The sequence below is a fragment of the Lissotriton helveticus genome, chromosome 1_1 (assembly GCF_964261635.1).
Source record: "Lissotriton helveticus chromosome 1_1, aLisHel1.1, whole genome shotgun sequence".
Classification (NCBI taxonomy): domain Eukaryota; kingdom Metazoa; phylum Chordata; class Amphibia; order Caudata; family Salamandridae; genus Lissotriton; species Lissotriton helveticus.
Window position 1 is genome coordinate 316,936,329 of NC_136057.1, and position 19,826 is coordinate 316,956,154.

The 19,826-nt window shown below is 46.4% G+C and overlaps 1 long non-coding RNA gene across 1 annotated transcript in view; it reads left to right on the plus strand.

Annotated features, from left to right (window-relative positions):
• LOC144769474 (uncharacterized) overlaps positions 1-19,826 on the plus strand; it is a 78,067-nt gene that overhangs the window by 18,353 nt on the left and 39,888 nt on the right. Inside the window, exon 2 of the long non-coding RNA XR_013598704.1 lies at positions 17,996-18,044. This is a non-coding gene — a long non-coding RNA (uncharacterized LOC144769474). The remainder of the gene's footprint in view (positions 1-17,995; positions 18,045-19,826) is intronic.

A 19,826-nucleotide genomic window follows, 5' to 3' on the forward strand; every position in this document is an offset into this window, starting at 1 on the left:
TCCATTCTTTTCATGTGATGTTCACGGTAATCTTTATTTTTCATAGAAATGGAACAGAACACCTGATGCATTTCGTCCACCACAGGTGGACATCATAAGGGCATAGATTTTGACTCTCAAGGTATTGGAGGCTAAGGCGATCCACAATTCCTCATTTCAGGACAGTCTAGATTCCTGGTATGAATATTGACCTTCAATTCAATGAGTCCCCATATGTTTAAGGGTGAGCAAGTATCATCCCTATTCCAGAATATATAGCAGAGACAAACCTAGATACGTGCCGTCTCCCACCTCCCAAGCTGGCATCTCTCTGTGAGAAAGTAACTTTCTTCAGTGGCAGGGACAACTACAGAAAAGTGTGCTCTTTTATGGCTTGCCTTCACAGCTGCAAAGGGCCTTGCACAAATGGCACTTCCCAACACAGCTTCTGCATAGGTAGTGCGGCTAGCACTTTCTTGTACTCTGCTTTTGGTCTTCAGACAATGAGACATGTGGCGCACCCGGGGTGGTTTCACATGAAAATCTGCAGAAGAACAACCTGAAAACAGGTCTTATTCCAAAAGCCACATAATCCATCCACACATTTATTCTGGTGTATATGCTTGATTGTGTTTCATTGACATCCAGGTTTTATTTTTTTAACTGTACTATGGAGACAGTGTATTTTTATTCTTTCTTTTTCACTGGTACAACCGTGTAACTCATGGCCACAGTCACTTCTGTGCCCTATTGAAGTAAGAACCAGGTACCAGTTGCCCCTCGTAAGTATATCTGTGCTTTATCAGTTGTTAAGGTGTGGTTATGTTACCTACAGTTATGGAGTGAAACATATAAATATTCTCCTGACACTTGAATAATAGGTTTATACTTTGCTGGGTTTATTACTGTTCCAAGAAAGGAAGGCTGTGTTGGCCCTGCCAAAGGTCCATAAGCCTGACCTGAAGTTGATAGGTGCATTAATCAACTCAGTTCTCTCACTACTACAAATGTCCTCTGTTTGGTCTGTATTACAAAAATATAACTTTGTGAGCTTAGTCTACTGTGTTGTGTACGTTTGTATTTAAACATAAATAAATATTCAGTGAAAAGTAATGTAATTGTAAATATGAGAATTCCATTTTGTAACTCAAATCTGTTAAAGGCTGACTTGATGTCTGCAGTCTTGTGTTGTCACTCATCCCTCAGTGGTATGCAGCGCTCTATTGCTGCATGGCTTGGTTTATGGTATACACACACTGTAAGAAATCGTGTTGTTAGGTGACTAGGGTGTGAGTCTTTGTCAAGCAGCAACCACAATCCTTGCCAGGGTGAGACACAGGCCAACCCTAAATTAACCTGTGCACAACCATTGGGAAGCTTGGCACAGAAAAGTTAGACTTAAAGGCAATGGGTAATGTATTTGTGCAACACTTCAAACAGTAAGAAACGGAAAAACACCACACAAAAAGGATCCCACACCAATTTCGAATAATGTAGCTATTTTTAATAAATGAAACAAGTCCAAATCGACAATAATCAAATTAGTAGAACTGGAGTTATTCAATTTAAAAGATTTCCGGGGAAATAGTGCCAGAAAGCACAAAGCAGCATTTCTAGATTCCTAGTCACAGTTCAGACTGACCGTGATAGAGCACAGCAGTCCTTCTACCTGGCAGTTTCCACAGGTCCAGAGGTGCACTGAAGTGTTGGTGTCTGAGGTCCATTTTTGGTGTCTGAGGTCCAATATTTATAACCAGTTGTGGCTTTGAAGTGGGGAGAAACTTCTGGAGGCACGCCTTTGAAGAGCATTGGTGCCCTGGATTCCCTGCACAGGCTCCAGACTAACTACAGGGGGTATGCAGCCCTTTCTGTGGAGGCAGGACACATCCTATTCAAGTGTAGGTGGGGTAGTGCCCTGATTCGCCCTCTCATCCTGCCAGTGATGGCCCATCCAGGCACACCTAAGATCCCTATTTTGTGTGACTGCCTAGAAGGATTTCACAAAGCCCAACTCTTAACTACATCCAGTCATGTGACCAGCAACGCCCGCAGCCACCAAATGGCTACGGCAGGAAAATGTCAACTTTCTAAAGGTGCACAGCCAATCGCAAAACGAATCCAATGAATTAAATTCATGTAACTCTTTACTTATTCCACAATTTTCTCCATAATAGATCAGCCCTTTTCATCCTTAAGTTTCTTCAATTCATTTTACTTGTTTTCTTGCCCATTCAATATTGCTCACAAATAATGACAGGAGTGATAAATGTTTCCACATGTCACGCTTTAATGGAAAACACCCAATGCATTTCAGGAACATCCCTTCTTCGGGGGTGTATCTATAACACAAGAAAATGAATCACCTACTGTTACCAATAATGTGTTTATAATACAGGCAGCCTGCTAAATACACTCATATAATGCGCTAATTACTTTATAAAATAGTTATGCATTCAAATCTTGCTATTTGTCATTGTTCACTTTGATAAAGTAAAGGACAACCTTTGTTAAGTGCCCCAATAGCTCAACCCACACATGTATTTGTGAAAGATCTAAACATCCAAACTACTGTTCTTAACTTATTTACAACGCATTTGCACACTCCACCAATCTGCCCTGCATCATTGCTTGCAGACAATTACTTTAACAGGCTTACCGTGACATGTGCTAATCTGTTCCTGAATGAAGCCCTCGTCAAGCTTGACGAGGGCTACATTCAGGAACAGATTAGCACATGTCAATTCATAAAGTAATTAGCACATTATATAAGTGTATTTAGCAGGCTGCCTGTATTATGCCCACGTGTTCTTTCCAGATTGCAGTGCGATTGGACGGAGCGCGGAGCAAGCTTGCACGCCTATAAAGTTGAACTGAGGAAGTACATTTATCAAACTATATAATGAAAACGTGAATTGACAAAAGGAAAGGTGTGCATCTCACCAACTTGTATTTTATTGAACTTTCTAAAAGTGCCATTTTAAAAATTGTCATTTAAAATCCAACTTCACCATAAGTTTGGATTTTTCATTACACTTCCAAAGGCACCAAACATGAACTTGTTACCTGCTCCCATTTGGAAATTACAGCTCATTAAATGTAATAAGGTAACTCCTAGGAAAGATGCCTGGAAGAGAGCCTCCGGGCACCTGAACCGCCCATTGCCATTGGTTATCACCTGCCCATCAGGCGATTCATAGCTCTTCTACAGAAAGGATGAAAAAGCAACAGTGGCCATTTCCTGCTCAAAGTTCAGGGCAACATAGCAGAGCTTCTCCTTGATGTCACACACAATTTCTCTTTCGGCTGTAGTTGTGAAGCTGTAGCCCCTCTCAGCCAGGATCTTCATGAGGTAGTCTGTCAGGTCACGACCAGTCAAGGCAAGACACAGGATGGCATGAGGCAGGGCATAACCTTCATTGATGGGTACAGTGTGGGTGACACCATCATCGGAATCCATCACAATACCAGTGGTACAACCAGAGGCATACAGAGACAACACAGCCTGGATAGCAACATACATGGCCGGGGTATGAAGGTCTCAAACTCGATCTGTGTCATCTCTTCTCTGTTGGCCTTGGAGTTGAGTGGGGGTTCTGTTAGAAGTACAGGATAATCCTCTAAGGCAACACTGAGGCGGTTTGGTGCCTGATCTTTTCCATTATATCCCAGTTGGTGACAATGTTGTGTTCAATGTGGTGCTTCAGGGTCAGGATGCCACGCTTGCTCTGAGCTTCAGCTTCAGTTTTGTTTCTCTAATCCTTTATGGATAATCCCCAATTAGCTGTTCTTCTGACATCAGTACAGTGTGGTGCCATTATGTGGGGGGGGGGGCTTACCTGTACACTTATTTGAAAAGATTAAGCAATAGTGCACATGTTCAAAGAAAAGAAACATAAACACTGCCCACACAGGCTGCAATGCAGACCTGAGACATGTTCAAAGTACTATTTAAGTGGGTTGCACAATCAGTGCCGCAGGACCACTAGCAGCAGTCAATTTACATGCTCTGGGCACCGACAGTGCCACATTATTAGGGAATTACAAGAACATTAAATATGCTGATTGTGTATAAACTAATTCTACCATGCTTTACAATGGTTAGCAGTGGTAAAGTGTGCAGAGTCCTAAAGCCTGCAAAAACAAAGTCAACAAAGCAGCAGGGTTGCAGCAAGGTTAAAGGCAAAGAATTAGGGGGAACCCCATGCCAAGAATGTCAGGTCTAACAAATAATACACACAATGATTATTCTACAGTGAAGAAGTAAAAGTGCACAAGGGATAGTGTAGGGAACAGTTTTATACAAACCACACATACATACATACATACATACGTATGTACGTAAGACATAAATACATTTAGGGTGCAAGAAATGAGTAAGGACACCAGGCATATTATAGGATACTATGAATTGTATGGAGATCAGGTATAACATTGAGCATTAAAAAAACACCACAGAATATTGGGTAGTGAACAGTACTGAAATAGTAGGGACACCAGGATGATGAAGGGTTACAAGAGGTGATGTATGGCACTCAGGACAAGTAAGAACAGAGGTTAAAATGTAAGGTGTATGGGAAAAAAATTGATGCAAGAGATGATGTTGTATACATTGAAAGGGAATGGTCATAAGGAAGTATGCTGTACACAGGGAAAGATTAGGGACACAAGGAAAGATGCTGTATACAGGGAAAGAGTGTGAATACCCTATGTATTATATTCATCAGTTCTAACAGTCTCAGTGATGGATTGAATAATTGAATTAATCTTAGTCGCTGATAATCACATGAGCCGCATCCCAGTCCATCATTATTTTGCACACCATGCAACCTCAGTTTAGACCCAGCCATATGCAAATCAGTCTTGACCCTGCCCCGGTGGGAACAGTCCAACCTGAAAGGTCAAATAAGGCTCTCCCTGAAGTTTCACCCTAGTTAGTGCTCATCGCCCAGGTATAGCTTAGTTCCCGTGACACAGTGTTCACAGGTCTGACACCTAGACTTACCCATCCCACTTTCTGCGACACACTAAAGTATCCAAAAAAGTGACCAATGGAATTCTTGAATTAATCTCAGCCACTGGTTATCACTCGGGCCGCATCCCAGTCCATCATTATTTTGCACATCATTCCACCTCAATTTGGATCCAACATGGTGGACACAAAATAAAAACAGATGAAGGGTGAAAACCCCAAACCAAGGGATGGGCTGTACAATGGAACATAGACATGGGAGTAACCATGCCAATGCAGATGGACTCTCCAGATATTTCCACTTAGAAAATGAAGACTCCAGTGGGCAAGATTAGTCTCATCTCCTTACATTTGGGAGGGAGGTTGTATAGGAAAGGAGGATCTGCTTCTTATGGTTACCCCCACTTTGTGTATGATGTTACACTGTGTTTGACTAGTCTCATTGGATTGTACCACTTACGAAAGATATAGGTTTCCTATATCTATAGGTCACTGCACTTAAGGCCTGCTAGAGAGGTGACTAATAGGTTTTAACAATCCTGAAGGCAGGGTGCTGGATTTTACATGAGAGGGTGCCCCGTTATGAGCAGCAGCAGCGGCCCGTGGTGGGAGTTTTGCCGGGCGCTGACATGGGGAGATGGAGGGGCAGGATGGGGGTAGTAAACTACTGATTACGGCCAATTACAGGTAAGTAAACATTTAAATAAATAAAACGAATCTGTTGCATGCACTGCATCGAATTTGGCAATGCAGCGCACCCAACGAAATTCTTTTTATACTATTTATCCTGACCACCTTCCAGACAGGATTTAGTGTATTAGGGCTGGGAGGGGGCACTTCTAAAGTGCCTGAAAGTCTGCACGAGGGGCACATTTGGTGTCACTGTGCATAGTCCAGTTCAAACCATTCCTGTGAGCCATTGGCTCCTGCTCTGGTGTGAAACTAGACAAAGAACAGGGGAGTATCCTACCCACTCTCCTGCACCTCCCCTGGGAGGGTCCCCTGAATCTGTCCAACTCTCTCCCATGGGTACAAAAGGGGTTACCTAGATGTAGGACCCTAGATTCAACGTCGGCAAGATTCTGAACAAGAAACCACTGATCAATAACCATCTTGACACTGTGAAAGTTGCTGGACTTTGACTGGGCCGACTTCATCTCCCTCTCTGTCCAAAGCATTGTCTGTACCTGTGCACCATACAGGTTCCGTGCAGGACCTGTGGAGCATCAAGGACATCTGAAGTTATCTCCCTTGGTGTGAAGGAGCCACTCCCCTGCATTCGCAGGCACCGTAACGCAACTGACCTGAGCTCCTGTAGGTGGTTTCCTACGTTCCTTGAGGTCGGGCTGCCCTCTCACCAAGTCTGGGGCCAGTATACCCCGTGGGGACCACATAACCTGAACCCCTGTGCACTGCATACTTTTGCAAGGGCATATGCTTGTTGGTGTTTCCCAAACAAGTGCATTGAGCCCCATTGGAATAGCCCCATCCTCTGGGCACATTTCCACCAAAGAACTTTGGCCTCCTCCCACTGAGGGCTCTGTGGGCCATTGCTTTGTAAATCTGCTCAAGATGCTCTTGCGACTCCTGTGCCACAGGCCTGTGGGTCCTCTTGAGTGTCATCATTGCTTTTCCCTGGGCTCCCCTGGTTGGTCCAAACCTACCCTGACTCCAATTGTTGTGGTGAGTCTCCCTGTCCTTGCTAGGCCATTGCGTAACCTTTCTTGACCTTCTTTGTGGGTTGCTGCTGACAAGGCTGGTTGGTGCTCGAGCCAGACACCGACTCCTCAGCACTCAACATCCTTTGTGGGACAGCTTGTATCCGGCTCCTGGTTGTCCTTGACATCTCCTGGTCCCAGTGGCTGCAGAGTCAAAAACCCCCTCAATGCAACTGAATCACCGACATCAGTGGGCATTCGCCTACCGAGCCCCTGGTCACTCCTGAGTGACCCAGACTCTGTCCCCTCTTCTTTCAGGTACTCTTCTTCATCAAGAATCCACCTTTAGATTCCAACGTTTGTTCTTCCCAGCAGTGGCTCTTCCTTGAAGTCCTCCATTGAGATCGACTGTGGTTTCCGACACTACTTCAGTCCTATGCACCCGGCTTCCCTGGGATAGGTAACTGGTACTACGGTATCCCCGGATGGGGTGGCTCTCCAACTTCCTATGATCCAAAGGGCTTCCTCGTAATCCACTGGGAAGTGTCCTTAAACTTTAAAACGGCAACTGCGACTCTCCCATTGAATTGAACGCACCACACGGTTGTGTTCTCAAACTGCACCTGTCCTCAGTGGGGTCCCTCCTTACTCACCTTGGGTGTTTCCTTGGAGTCCCAGTGATTCTACAACCTCTAGACTCTGTCTTGACTTGAGCAGTGGTTCTTATATCACTATTTTAGTATATGGTTCTGTCTCCCCCTGGAGCCCACTGTGTATTAGTGCTACTTACGATTAATTTTGTGCTACAGTATTGTGTGCTTTGTGTTTATGTGTGTGTAACAGATACTATGAGGTATTTAACGTGTGTTATAATAATAAAATCATATTTTTATAACTACTGTGTGGTTCTCCTTTCTTTTAACCAATACAATAAGATTGCATTCTGGTAAAACAAGCTGCTTAACATTCCTTCAAGACTAAGCCTGAAGGCTGCTCTCCACAGCTACCACTTAGATAGTTTTCTAAGGTTATCTTTGACTTCTTAAATCAACATAAGGGTGTTACGGACTGGTGCAAGGTGCCCACTTTAATAAGTGTACATCATATACCAGGTCAACTTCTCACAATAACCCAGTCGCCTTATTTACAAGGCAGGGTTAAACCACTTAGCGTGCCTTAGTGCCACATTGTAAATAATTCCCCTATTCACGCAGCCCTAAGCATGAAAGGGGCAGCAATGGGTGTTGCAGTGGGTATTCTGCCGCACACCCATTGTTTTTTGGTTCTGCCCACTATTTACAAGGCTGGCGTAAATATGGAGCAGCATCAAAAATAAGATCAGGAAAAATCTTGTCTTAAACTGGCACAATGAGGAGAAATTATTAATTTCGCCTTGTTTTTTCTGTTTCTATGTGAGCTGCTTTCTGCAGGACACATGTAAAGAGCAAATTGCCATTAGTGATTGTTCATCTGCTAAAGGTGTCCCTTCCTGCACATAAACAATGATTAAAAAATGACGAGTCCCAACTTCTATTTGTGCTGAATTCTGCAGCACAATAGAAGTCACAAATTGCCATTAGTTATTATTTATGTGTAGAAAGAGACACCTTCCTGCACATGAACAATCATTCCCAGCAACGCAGGCACCCTTGTACTAGGGTGCCTGTGTTGGTGCTAGGCAGCTAAATTTAGCACCAGTGCTAGGGGAAAGGCAGGGGTGCACCGTATTATTGTAAATATGGTACATCCTTGAGTTTTCAAAATGTCAGAGGACAGCATTACCAATTGTGGGGCAACACCGCGCTCTGCCATTCTGTTTTGAATAAGCCCCTATATTAATCACCTGTGAAAACTCAAGAAAATGAAAGTACAGCTACACATCAATGTAGACATTCACCCTGTGGCTCAGCGACACCGTAGTGTTGCTTTACATTTATAAGAAGCTGTAGAGAAGGAGTTGGAAGTGCTTTTAAAGCATGACAATATTGAACATTCCACAGACCCCACGCCATGGGTTTTGCCCATAGTAGTACCAAAAAGGACAGTTGCGGAGCAGTGTGCATTTGCATTAATATATGGTGGGCAAACAAAGCCATTGAGAGGGAGAGATACCCTGGTCCACACATCGCGGACATGATAATGCAATTAAATGGATAATCCCCAATTAGCTGTTCTTCTGACATCAGTACAGTGTGGTGCCATTATGTGGGGGGGGGGGCTTACCTGTACACTTATTTGAAAAGATTAAGCAATAGTGCACATGTTCAAAGAAAAGAAACATAAACACTGCCCACACAGGCTGCAATGCAGACCTGAGACATGTTCAAAGTACTATTTAAGTGGGTTGCACAATCAGTGCCGCAGGACCACTAGCAGCAGTCAATTTACAAAAGACAGGGGATCATCAAGGTGGCCAATGAAGGACACCATGGTATTATGGCCACCAAAAGAGCATTAAGAGATTGAGTGTGGTTCCCTCACCTAGATAAGCAAGTTTGCAATTGTTTGTCTCCCAAGGTGACGTAGCACCCAGTGACAATGTATGACCTTCCTGCCCATGCTTGCGAGAGGGTTGCAGTTGACTTTTATGGGCCTTTTGGAAATGGACATCATCGATGGTAGTTATAGACAAGTATTCACATTTTTCTTTGGTGGAAGACCTATCTTTGACAACCCATGACAAAGTCGTCGAACTGCGTAATGACATCTTTGCAACGTGGGGCATCCCCGAAATCCTCAGATCTGATAACAGCCCGCCATTGAACACCAAAGAATTCAAATAATTTTTTGCCCAACTCAATGTCAAACACCAAAAAGTACATCCCTCTTGACCCAGGCCAATGGTGTAGTTGAACAAGTCATGGACACCCTCAAGAGGCTCATTCAACAACAATCCATGGAGGGAATCGATCTAAGCCAAGCCCTGTGCCAGGCCCTCTGGGATTATCGATCAGCCCTTACATACAAAACTGGTGAGATCCCAGCCACCTTGCTATTTTCGGAGAGGTTTCAGAACAAAACTACCCCAATGGATCTCTCGAAGAATTGTCAGTTGCAGAGATTTGGGAAATGTGTTTAACAGTACAACGTTTTAAGAAATTAATTAACAAATCAGTTAAATATTTGTCCCTTTTAAAAGATAAAGAACTTTTTATTCAGAGATCCCATGCATGGATGTTCGTCCAGGAATATACAGGTCTCAAGGTTCAACCATACCTAGAAATACCATGGTCTGTACAAACCAAAAACACTTTTATGAAAGCACGATTTGGGAATTTACCAGGCTTGAAACATGCAGTGCCCTGGTTGAGACCATCTAAGCCGACTATGTGCAGACTATGAAACCTGTGGGACGAAAGTATTTGATATTTTGTTTGTATATGTTCAGTAATGATGGAGGAAAGAAAACGATACTTAAAACTGCTTCATTGACAGAGGTGTTTGAACCTGCAGACATGCCGTGGTAGTTTGATTTATACCAACGGATATTAAAATGAACGCCAATTTTACTAAATTTTTAATACTTGTAAAAAAGAAGTTGGATACTTGTGAGTTGCACATAGGAAATCTAGATGTCTAAAAAAAAAAGTTTTAAGTGCAAAAATTCAGGACTATTTTATGATATTATAGATGAATTATGAAATTTAAATTGTTGCGATTTATATTAAGTTCTGGAAACATGACGGTCCGATGTAATATCTATAAATTATGTTTATGATTATTTGGGAAAACCTATTTTAGACTATTAGAAATTTTAAAATGTATTGGTATGTATTTTAAATTGGTATACCTTCCTTACAAATGTAGTAATTGTAATATTTTTGTTAATGATGCGAATAAAATTTACCTACCCAATGGACCTCAGATTGATAACTGAACGATGGTACGGTTCAAGAGGCCAACGTGACATGGAAATGAAAAATTAAAATGTATGCAGACCAGTGTCACCATGCCCGAGAGTCAGCCTTTGACTGGGTACTAGTTAAGCTGAGACAAAAACAGCAAATAGACACTTCTTTTGTTGTTGGTCTGTTACAGCGTGCGAGATATTTAAAGATTTACAGATATCGATATTTGAGAATTGTGAGATCTGATTGGCTGAGCCCTCCCAAGCACGAGCCTTCCTCTTATTGCCTGCCAACACTTCAAAACAGGAAGTGTTGGCAGCCATCTTGTGCTTCAGACTGAGAGAGGGAAAAAGGTGACAGAAACATTAAAAAACAAAAAAAGGGACAGGGTAGGAACACCCTGAGTCTCTAGGCCTGCTCAGGGGTCGCACAGGGACACCCAGGCCCAAAAAAAGCATTTTTTGTTGTTGATATTTTCATCCGGGTCGCGCTGGGTGCGCAAACCCAGTTGAAAATGAAAAAAACAAAGTGCGGTCTCAGACGCTTCATTTTTAAAGCCCCCGGGTGGGCCAGGTCCTGGGGGCAAACCTGGACTCTGCAGTGGGGCCCGCCGGTGGCCCCCGAAGCACCAGGACTGCCACCTCCCCGGGGCTTTGTAATCTATGCACGGGGGCCCGTGGCCCCTGCAGTCCCGGGGACCACCACCTCCCCAGGTCTTCATTAAAATACGATCTGGGGGCCACACGGAACTCCCTAAGCCCCGGGGACCGTGACCTCCCCAGGGCTAAAATAAATAATAAATAATGTCTTGGGCACCACCACCTCCCTGGGGCACTTTTTATTCAAATGCGTGGGTTGTTACGGACTCTGCTTTGGTTTTTGAACGCAAGAGCAATGGGGGCTCCCGCAGGAGGCGGGGAGCCGGCGGACCGTGCGGCCATTGGGGCTCCCACCATGGGGAATGCGGTCCTGGGGCCAGAAGTGCCCCGGGAGGGGGGCCACGCAGCCCCCTCCCTTTAAAAAAAACAAAACAAATAGGCGGACCCCGGGGAATGAGGTCCCCGGGGCTGAAATCAGCATGGGGAGGGGGCAGCATTGCCCACCTCCTCATAACTAAAATGAAATAAATAATGGCCAAGCCCCGGGGGATGGGATCACTGGGTCCAATAGTGAGCATAATATTTCTACAGAACAAAATAAATTAAGAAAGCATAACCACATATGATCCAAAAAAATATATAGTGTGGTATAAATAATACAGAACAACTGGTGGGGTAAAGTGGGGGTAGAATAAAAACAAAGTAGGTAGGACAGAGAGATGAGTAACGTTCCATTGTGACGAGAGAATAAAATGAAAGGTGGCCCTTGTCAGAGGATAGATAATAGGTTGCAGGTAAGCAAAAAGTTAAAACCATAGAACAAAAACCAAGTTGGTAGCACCATAGTAGGGGAAGAAGGTCAGAGGTGACTGATTGACGAGGTGAGAAAGGAGAAGGAAGGTATAGGGAAGGAAAGAAGCAAGTCAACAAAATTATTACATCACAGCAAATGCATGGTCAGAAAGGAAAGGGGAGGAAAAGAGGGGGAAAGGAATCAGGTCAGCTAAAAAGTCAAATTATATCAATGCAATAACATATTCAGCTGAGATAATGTAATGTAATAAGTTTGTTTATGAATTGATAACAATATAAAGAAATTAAATTTTTGGTAAGTGAAAAAACAAGCACAACATGCAGGGACCTTCAGGGAGGCGTCCTCATATGGGAACAAAAGTACAATCATATATCTGGAAAATGTCAGGAAATCTATATGCAGGCGAGGGAAAGCAGTCTGATTGGGTGTGAAATAGGAGAATATATGTGTGATGGTTACAGAAATATTGACAAAGTCCAGAGTGAAAGAGAGAGTATTTCGTGTTTGTCCTGCTAAAATATATATTTATGCTAACAGATCGAAACTTATCAAATATTATTTAAAGGATAATACAAATGAGGCTTGAAATATTAAGTCTGCGAAGGAAATGAAAATGAGGAAAGGGGGATGAAGCGTCTGATAAGACTAATGTTAAACGGCAGGAATTGCATGTGAGTGGTCACAAAAGGAGCCTGTAAAGATAACAGAAAAAATAACAAAGTGTGCCGAAAGTCATTAGAGTGAGAACAGCGTATTAAGAGACAGAGGGGCAGATTTATGTTGGGAATACGCCACGTTTGCGTCACGCAACTGCGGCGTAAATGTGGCGCATCCCTACAACCCATTTACAATGTGACGCATCTAGGCAGATGCGTCACGTTGTAAAGCCCTGCGCCACTTGTGGGCGTTCCGGCGCAGGGTGGGCGTTCCGGGGCAGGTGCGCCTCGCAAAAGTGGCTGAGTGAAATCTATAAGATTTCACTCAGTCACTTTCAGGCCAATGCTGCGTCAAAACCCTGCGCCTGCTTGAAGCAGGCGTAGGTCTTGATGCAGCATTGTAAAGATGGGGCACCCCCGAGCCTTGCTGGAGCTGCGTCGCGCTTGCGACGCAACTCCATCAATGCGCCACCTTTACGGCACAGATGCGTCACGCATCTGTGCCGTTTCTGCCCCATGGTGCGCCGCATTGTAAATGCGGCGCACCATGGGTGGCGGAGCAGCGGCGCAAAATAACTGGCGCATCCCTGGGGATGCGCAAGTTATCATAAATCTGCCCAAAAGTATCCGTCAAAGACCAAACTTCAAACTAATAGAGTCGCCAGAAAAGCGAGAGGGCTAGCCAAATGGTTGTAAGACCGTGACAAGCTTGTACAAGGGAAACCAGGCATACGGCAGGAGCGCACAAAAGCAAGGTGAGCGGGAAAAAAGGCCAGTGGTTGGAGGATTTACAATAATCGAAAGAGCTGCCACAGTCCAGACTCCAGGCAAGCATCACGTGCAGGCCTGTATCAATAGTTGTTAAAGGTGTGTGCTTGTGACACAGCATACCACAGTTATGATATTCGACCACTCTTGATTACACAATATCACAAAGGCATGTCTTCCCACAGCAATGGAGAAAAATTCACCCTCTCCTTTATTATGAAGGAAGCAGGTTAGAACTTTAACTCCTTAACTGCATGACCAAACAGGAGGACTGCTTACAATGAGCCCATTCAGAGGCACTCAGATGTGACCGACTGTGGTGGTGGACAGGCATGTATTTGTCTATGTTGGTGCTTCTGCGCACACGTAACTTCTTTAACTTGTCTTAAAATTGTAATGATGATTGTACCATCATCCTCAAAAGCAGGCTGCAGGCAGACACTGAGATAGAGATATTCGTATTTACTTTACGGCACTACATAAGGAAAAGGCGTAGCTAGAGCTTGTGGCGCCCGGGGCTATCCCTCAGATTGCCGCCCCTGGGGGGTGCTGGTGAAAAAGAGAGACACGTAGTATCGTCCCTAATAGTTACCTGGGGTGACAGAGAATGCACAGTGATTTTTCTCAGCATTAGAAAGGGGCTGGTGCATGCAGTGCTTCGTGTAATTTAGGTGGGGCTTGCAGTATTTAGGCTGGCTTCTAGCAGTATCAAAGAGAGGCCTGCGATGCATTTAGAGAAATTCACAGTATTCAAATAGTCTTTGATGGAACATAGCACCGGGGGGTTTGCCAATATTTAGGAGCAGTTACGTGTTTCTCCCACATAATATTCCTCAAGTACTGCTCCTCCCTTTTCATTCACAGCCATCTTCCACCCTCAACATCCTCTACCTTTCTGTCTGTCTACCGGAATTTCCATCTGTTTCCCGAAGCGCGACTCTTGAAGTCCATTGCCGCGTTAGTTTCACTCAGTAACTCACCGTACCTCTAGTACAGTGACGAGCCAGTGACAGTGTGAAAAAGCAAATCCCAACACACTTCACCTGCGCCGAGAGACCCACGCATTGAACATCCACAGTACTATTCACTTTGGTCGCTGGCAACAAGATGCAGCAGGTGTGCTTGCAGACACACACTTACACGTGCTGCTGCTAACTGCTGCGGGCGCGCTCTGGACAATAATGTTTGCAGGGCCGTCATTGGTAGCCTTTCCCGCACAACCTGATTGACGGCCCTGAAACCCAAACATGAAGGTACACTCTAAGGTGGTGCGCGCAGTGCGTCATACTGGCCAATCAAGCCCAGTCATGCTGCGCAAGTGCGCCTCCTGTCCCCATTCGCTAAAGGATGGCAGCCAATGATGATAAAATGTCCTGCACTACTGAGGCGCCGCCCCAGCTCCCAAAAAAATGCGCACAAAGAGCAAACGCGGTAAGTCCGTTGCGGGCGCAATTGGCAGCACTGCTGCAGCAGTTACAAGAAGCGGGTCATGTGCGACCGTGCGCTTGCACGTCTTCAAAGGGGCCACGCACGCGGTACTGGTGGCCCCTTGCGGCGGCCTTTATAATTAATTTGGGGACACTGGCACTACTGTGACTGAGAGTAGTGTTAATGAGTGCTCTCAAATAGATTTCAAAGGCCGCCGCAACGGGCCTCCAGTGAGTGCCTCGCGCCGCCTGCAAAATTGTGCCACCTGGGGCCGACCGCCCCCCCCCCCCCTCCCACACACACACCCTAGATACGCCGCTGGGAAAAGGACACCCATCAAGAGCACATTAACAGCTAAGTTTATCAATGTGGTATGGCTACTTTGCAGACATATTTAACTATGAAGACAGGGAAGGAAGATACTAAGGGCCCTATTACGATGTCCGCCCGACATCGTCTCAGTCATGGGACCAACTTACTAATTAAAATGCTACCGAAAAGTGTTCCTATACTTTACAATGGGAGCATGTATTCCGGTGGAATGCATGCTAGTATTGTAAAATAGGAGATGCAGGTCATTCCTGCACCCTGTGGCCGGCACCCCAAGGTGCCTTCCACAGGTTTAAAGGATCAACAGGGGGGGCACCTCAGCCTAAAACCAGAGGCCGTGCACCTATGGGGGCCTGCTGGGGGCCTCCAAAGTCGAGTTTTGACAGCCTTTCTGTGTCAGAAAGGTAGCACAGAAAGGTTGCTGAAACCCGACATAGTAATCCCAAGGACAGAAAGAGCTGTCCTTGGGATTACTGGCAGCCTTCCGACTGGTGAAGGGGCTCTCTGAGCTTGTTGAAAGCCAGTCGGAATGACTGGTCAGATTCCTTGACGACTGCCTCTTTTGTAATGAAACACGCGTAAAGGAATCCAACCGGCAAATTACGATGCTGTCAGAAAGGCTCCAACTTTCGGCTGGCACCTTTTCCGACTGCATCGTAATCAGCCCCTTGTGTCTTCAGCCTTATCCAACGGACACTATGAGGTCACGAAAACACCACACCCCATACATATTTATGGAAATCTGCAAGTTCAGTTCACCTAGAATACAATCTATTACTCTAGAGGGTGAGGTATTTGGGAACAATATTTGCATCTCCTAATTTCAAATTGACTTTCAGTACATGGCCCTATTCAAAATTAGTTATTTCTATCACAGCTTCTAGATCCATCACTGTGTCGGTTACTGAAAGCATTCACCCAAACACAACTTCGAGCTCTGTCAAAGGAGATGACATTTGTCGCTCGACCCCAAACAGAGAATCCTCCCTCTAACCCAGGGGTACTCATAGTACGGCCCGCGGGCCGGATGCGGCCCGGCAAGCCTTCCTTGGCGGCCCGCGGACCTTCGAGACAATCGTACCTGTGCTTAAAAAAATAATTTATTAGTGTTGGCAAACAGCGCCGCAGCAGTGCTTGGCTCGGAGACCTTGATAATCACCGCTCCCCCGGCCCCCACAGAGCAGAGGCTTTGTTGTATTTCACCCCTTAGCGCCTCTGCTCTGTGGAGATGTTTGTCAGAGTGGAGATGCAGGGGCACTACAATAAAGCCTCAATAATATGTAAATGGTCTTTTAACGACCTGCTAAGTACTTTGGTGCGACTGATGGACGGCTGTCTCTTTGCCCCCCACCCCCCCCCCTTAATCACCCTGATGCGGTGTCCATTCACTCACAGTCGCGTGGACACTCCTGTAATTATCAGAAGGGCGCGCGCAAACTGCATTTTAGTCATGAGAAACTTCTTGCCAGATAGGGATCTTTCTGTGTGTGCGCTGAGGAAGCTGTATCAGCCCGGGCTGAGGCTGACACAGACAGACGCACACAGTGAGATGACAGAGGGGGAGGGAGAGGGAGAGCTGGATGGAAAGAGAGATGGAGATGGAGAGGGAGGGCAGGAGGGAGAGAGGGAGGGCAGGAGGGAGGGACAGGGAGGGCAGGAGGGACAGGGAGGGCAGGAGGGAGAGGGAGGGCAGGAGGGAGGGCAGGAGGGAGAGAGAGGGAGGGCAGGATGGAGGGCAGGAGAGAGAGAGGGAGGACAGGAGGGAGAGAGAGGGCAGGAGGGAGAGGGAGGGAGGGAGAGAGAGAGGGAGGGCAGGAGGGAGGGCAGGAGAGAGAGAGGGAGAGAGAGGGCAGGAGGGAGGGAGGGCGGGAGAGGGAGGGCAGGAGGGAGAGAGAGGGCAGGATGGAGGGCAGGAGGGAGAGAGAGGGCAGGAGGGAGGGCAGGAGGGAGAGGGAGGGCAGGAGGGAGAGGGAGGGCAGGAGGGAGAGGGAGGGCGGGAGAGAGGGCAGGAGGGAGAGAGAGAGGGAGGGCAGGAGGGAGATAGAGAGGGATGGCAGGAGGGAGAGAGGGCAGGAGGGAGAGGGAGGTAGAGGGCAGGAGGGAGAGAGAGGGCAGGATGGAGGGCAGGAGGGGGAGAGAGAGGGAGAGAGAGGGCAGGAGGGAGGGGAGGGAGAGGGAGGGCAGGAGGGAGAGGGAGGGAGAGAGAGGGCAGGAGGGAGAGAGAGGGCAGGAGGGAGGGAGGGCAGGAGAGGGAGGGGAGGAGGGAGAGAGAGGGCAGGAGGGAGAGAGAGGGCAGGAGGGAGATGGAGGGCAGGAGGGAGATGGAGGGCAGGAGGGAGAGAGGGAGGGCAGGAGGGAGAGAGAGGGCAGGAGGGAGAGGGAGGGAGAGGGAGGGAGAGAGAGGGCAGAAGGGAGGGCAGGAGGGAGAGAGAGGGCAGGAGGAGAGAGAGGGAGAGAGAGGGCGGGAGGGAGGGCGGGAGAGGGAGGGCAGGAGGGAGAGGAAGGGCAGGAGGGAGAGGGAGGGCAGGAGGGAGAGGGAGGACAGGAGGGAGAGAGAGAGAGAGAGATGGAGAGGGAGGGCAGGAGGGAGAGAGAGATGTATGTATGCTGGGTCTGGTGGCTCAGTGGATGAAGGCATCTGCTGCAGGGACCTGTGTGCAACCTCATGGTCACAAGTTTTCTTTTTGTTTTAGCCCAGCCCCCTCCCCCTCTGACCCCGCCCCCACCGGTGCGGCCCTCGGCCACAAACCACACTGTAAATTTGGCCCCCGAGAGAAAGTTTGTGAGTACCCATGCTCTAACCCATCAGGAAACATTTGCTAGGGTAGGCAGCTGCAGGCCGGTGTTAATTTCTATGTGAAAAACAAATGATAGACAACAAATTAGTCGGCAGAACAACTGCAGCTTTTCTCTATGTGCTAATGTGTGAATATTTTTTTGTAGTAGGTAACAAGTGGAGACTGACATAGCGAGAAAGAAAGTGAGCAAAAGAGAGGTAAAGCAGGGTGGCACCTAAGAGGGGGCAGAAATAAAACATAAAGGTAGATGGGAAGAAGGGGAGGCCTAGCGAGGCAGTGAGGGGAGTGAGTGGGGGTGCGCATGGTCTGCATTATAATTAATCTGCTGATATTATTAATTAACCAACTTTCACCGTATTCTGAATATTTATGTATGATCTCATTTCTAATGAACTTAATAACTTTAAAATGTACTTAAAACGTGCGCCATTAACTGAAGCATTAGTGGTAACAGAGACATCTCAGACTGTTGGAAGAAAAAACTGTGGTTATGCAATGCCAATGACATCTGCCTAAACAAATCCAACCCTGAGATTGGGCGGAGCTTAAAGTCTACACCTGAACACAGTATGTCTCACAGAACAGAGCATGAGCTGCCCAGGCTTGACCTAAAAAGGAGACCAAGGCATCCTCACATAAGCCCTCCATTTTCAGTCGCAATCTACACAAAGGCATCCTAAAATGCAGTCAGTAAAGTGTGCGACACACATGCGCACACACACACCCGCACACACACAAACACACACATGCACTCACACACACCCAATTTTCTCCCCACCGCACACATACTCTCCAGATATATCTGTCTGAATTATTGACACTAACCTAGAAAGGAATTCTCGACTTTTGACGAAGCTCATAAACAACAAAGGTCTGCTATCCTCTCGAACAACATATGATGTGCAGCCGCGGTCAGTATTGGGAGTACCTGCAGGGCGGTGACGTGGGGAGGGGGAGGGGCAGGGTGGGGGGTAGTAATGCATGGATTACGGAGCTTTACAGGTAAGTACACATATTAATAAAGAAAACGGATTTTGGTGCGTGCATTGCATCGCATTTGGGGATGCAGTGCACGCAGCGAAATTCGTTTTATTTATATGTTTACTTACCTGTATAGCTCTGTAATCCATACATTACTACCCCCCACCCTGCCCCTCCCCCTCCCCACGTCACCGCCCTGCAGGTACTCCATGGGCCTTATTTATGAAAAGTGACGCATCGCTGCGTGAAAACAGTGATGCGTCACTTTTCACTGCGCTCTCCCTGCGAAATGATTGATGCGTCATATTTATAATATGACGCATCATGTCGCAAGGAGTTACAGATACGTCAGTATTTCTGACGTATCTGTAAGCGCAAAAGTCACGCATTGCTGGGGTGTGTCACAAAAGTGACGCAACTCCAGCAATGCGTCCTTTCACATGGGGAAAGCCCCATGTGAAAGGGCTTGCGTCAGTCTTACGCCTGCTGTGAGGCAGGCGCAAGACTTTGACGCAAAAGCGTCCTAAAAGTGACGCAGTGAAATCTCATAGATTTCACTGCGTCACTATTATGAGGCTTTTTGCGTGTGAACGCCCGCTTTGCATACATTATACCTGACGCAGGTATAATGGTAGCGCAGGGGTTTACAAAGTGACGCATCTGCTTAGATGCGTCACTTTGTAAATAGTGCGCATCAGGAGGCAAGTTTTACGTCGCCGATGCGTCACTTTTTGTGAGCGCAAAACTCACGCAAAGCCTCATAAATGAGGCCCCTAGTACCGACCACAGCTGAAGATGTGCACAACTACTCAGGGATGTGTTGGAGCAGCACGGAATAGTTTGTTTCCGTTACAGCATGTCATTTGGAATATTTCCATTAACATTCAGCATACACAATTATTACTCGTAATTGCAAAATAATTGAAAAATGATTGCGATGAAATAAGCTACCCCACCCTTCAACTTCAAATATTGAAGGTACATTTATTACAGTAATT